The sequence below is a fragment of the Mus caroli genome, chromosome 9, assembly GCF_900094665.2.
Source record: "Mus caroli chromosome 9, CAROLI_EIJ_v1.1, whole genome shotgun sequence".
Lineage (NCBI taxonomy): Eukaryota > Metazoa > Chordata > Mammalia > Rodentia > Muridae > Mus > Mus caroli.
Genome location: NC_034578.1, coordinates 43,579,419 through 43,582,957, shown reverse-complemented (window position 1 = coordinate 43,582,957; position 3,539 = coordinate 43,579,419). Strand labels below are relative to the sequence as shown.

The 3,539-nt window shown below is 44.0% G+C and overlaps 1 pseudogene; it reads left to right on the top strand.

Moving 5' to 3' along the window:
• Positions 1 to 332: 332 nt before the first annotated feature.
• Positions 333 to 1,285, top strand: LOC110302582 (annotated as a pseudogene).
• The last annotated feature ends 2,254 nt before the right edge of the window (positions 1,286 to 3,539 follow it).

The window sequence follows — 3,539 nt, the reverse complement described above, 5'->3', positions numbered from 1 at the left end:
GAGTCGACAAGATAGTCCAAAGCACATACTCCTCACCATAGCTGACTCAGTTGCTTCCACCAATGGCTGCCATTCTAGCAGTAGAAACCCACCCTGATGTAAGACAACATCTCAAGGGGACCAACCAAACATTTGGAGATCCCTTATTCTCATGAAGGATCTTAATTTGTCCTTACTGGACTCACTCACTATTTTAGAGTTTGTCTTCCATTTTAGTTCATTCTCTGCTATTGTAACAGAATATCACAGATTGGGTAAACTATAAAACAAGAAAGAGAGCTCTTCCTACACCCAGCTGAGGCTACTCAAGAGCTGCGGTTCACCACTTCGTGATTTTCTGCCGATTCTGGGGAAAGATGACAACTAATGATGCCTTTCGGAAGAGGCTGGAGCAGAAGGGTGCAGAGGCAGATCGGATCATCGAATATCTCAAGCAGCAGGTTGCTCTTCTAACAATTTTGCAGGTAACTTTGAGAGAAGAAAAGAAACTCCGAGTTGAGAATGCTAAACTGAAAAAAGGAAATAGAAGAACGAAAGTAGGAGCTAATTCAGGCAGAAATTCATGATGGCGTGATGCAAGTACCTGTTCCATCGAGTACTTCACTAGAGACTAGTTGTACAGTTTCTGAAAGTATGATATAGTCTCCATCAGTAACAATCACCACCTCTTCTAGTACAAAAGAACAAATCAAAGGAGGGTGAGGAGAAGAAAAGAAGGTAAAAGAGAAGACTGAGAAGAAAGGAGAGAAAAAGGAGAAGCCCCCGTCAGCAACAGCAAGTGTTGACTCTAAGCCTATCAGTGTATCGTGCCTGGAACTTGGAATTGCTCGTATCGTTACTGCGGAGGAACACCCTGATGCAGATTCATTGTATGTCAAAGAAGTAGATGTGGGAAAAGCAGGCCCACGGACAGTCGTCAGCAGGCTGGTGAATCATGTTCCTCTAGAACAGATGCAAAATCAGATGGTGGATTTTTACTTTGTAATCTGAAGACTTCGAAAATGCAGGGAGTACTCTCTCAAGCAATGGTGATGGGTGCCAGTTCACTAGAGAAAGTGGAAATTCTGGCCCCTCCCAACAGGCCCCTTCCTGGAGACAGAATTACTTTTGATGCTTCCCCTGGAGAGCCTGACAAGAAGATGAACCCTAAGAAGATGATCTGGGAGCAGATCCAGCCTGACCTGCACACCAGTGATGAGAGTGGGGCCACATATAAAGGAGCTCCCTTTGAGGGGAGAAGGGAGTTTGCAGGGCCTAAACCATGGCTAATGGCAGAATTAAATAAGTGCTCTGTAACTGAAAGACATTGGTGAAACCTTAATAACAATAATGAGGAGTGAGTTTATCACTTACACATAAAAACAAAGACACACACACACATACACACAAGAAAGAGTCACTTGGCTCAATTCTAGAGGCCAGAAAGTGATAGAACATTGTGTCAATACTAACCCCTCTCCCCCTGCAGCTCTCTCCTTATAGTTCTTCACTCATGACCCTCTCACCTGTGAAAGGTTTCACCTCTTACCACTCTTACAATAAATATTAAACGTTAGCATGAAATTTGGAGGGGTCATTAGAACCATGGTAATTTCTTTACCTCCACTGGCATCCAAGAGCTTACATTATGCGCCATCCATAAAGCTCTAATTTGATGACCAAGAAGGAGAACTCATAGCCTTTTTTGGCCATGACTATGAGACACACATGTAAAACAATGACTCTACCACCCAGAAACAGCAAACCTAACTGAATAGTAGAGTGGCTTTGTTAAAGGTCCAGCTAGGAAGCTGGTCAAAGGGAAGTACCCTGTGAGCTAAGATATTCACTCTTCTCCAAAATGTGCTCAGTGTGCTAAATAAAGTAAGGACCATTTCTGGTGCATCAACTCCGGTAGCTAGACCTTACTGGCCTAGGGATCAAGGAGTAGAGATGGGAACAGTCACTCTCATCGCTTTCTGGAACACACATGTGGAGTTTGTTCTTTCTAACTCCATAACTCAGGAAGGCAGGTGTAAGATCTGATTCCAGGAGCAGAGCTCTCAAGTCTGAGAACTGAGTGAGCATGTCACTGAACTGAAAGCCGTGAGCACTACCTGTCTGGATACTGTGGGTTCCACATGTCACTGGTCCAGTAGGGGTAGATAAAAGTGGCAAGCTATTGATAATGGAAACCTATCCCAATTTCTATGAGGAACTGAGACTATGACTATCTGATAAAGACAGGGAGGAGAGTGACTATAGTGACATCAAGTGTCACATGGTCATTATATTTCCACGATAATATTAAATTTGAAATTACAGCAGCAGCATTCAGCAACGGTTACCAAATTCTTAGCCACCTTGGATATTATCCTGGTTAACTTTTTGTTAACTTGACACTGGCTAGAGTCATTTGAGAAAGGGGAACCTCAATTGGAAAAAACTTTCCCTGTAGGCAAGCCTGTGGATCATTTTCCCTGATGATGTGTAGGAGGGCCTAGCTCTCTGTGGGCAGTACAATAAGAAAGCAGACTGAACAAACCAGAGCTTAGCAGACTCTTCCATGACCTCTGCATCATCTCTGCCATGAGTTCCTTCACTAAATTCCCTGGATGTTGGATTACAAGCTGTCGTGTGAAATAAAGTGTTTCCTCTCCAAGTTGCTCTGGGGTGATGCTTTATCACAGCAATAGACACCCCACCTAAGACAGGTGAAAGACTAGCTGCTCTCCCAAACCTGATCAGAGTGTTCATCTTAGAGGGAGGATTATCCAGAATGATCAAGTGAGGAAGGACAATGAAGGATAGCACTCAGAACGTTGGGACCAGCCGGAGCCTGGGCAGCCAAAGCATGTTTTGTAACTCCAGCTTTGAATATTCTCAAGTCGTAACTCAGCTTTACGCTGAGAGAACTCTATGATTGATTGGGTTGGTACCTCCCCTAAGGGAGACAAGAGTATCTCCTTTCATAAAAATGGAACACTAACAGAAGCACAGAAGCAAGAAATATCAAATAGTGGTGTTCTGCTGAGGCAGGATATGAGTGGGATGCTGGGAAGGGTGCTGAGTTTTGTCTGAAGGAACACAGAGACAGAGTCCAAAAGGTCTCAAACCCAGGACCACTCTTTATAAGTCAGCAATGCCTCTGTATCTCACTTTTAAAACTGACCAAGAACCACAGAGTTCGAGTTTATTGATGTGAAAATATACACACCCTGCCACATCCAAGGACCAGTTTAAACTTGGCCTTAGCACATATTTTCAAGTAAAGAAAAGTAACATGAAGAAGCCAAAAAACTAACTGCCAAGAAAATCATAGTGAACGCATGCAGCTAGGGCTCCCAAAGAAGAAGCACTTCCACAAAGAGGGCCAGGTAGGCAAAGACCCACCTGTCGAACTTGAGCATAACGTTGGCTTCTCCAACATTCACCGCCTCAGAAGCTGCTCTTGGGGTTGGGCATTCCTTAGTGTTGCATTTCATCAGACATAGTCTCATGCCAATTGTGACACGAGGGGTCATATTTACGTCCCATCTGAATCCCAAGCGAGAGCTTCC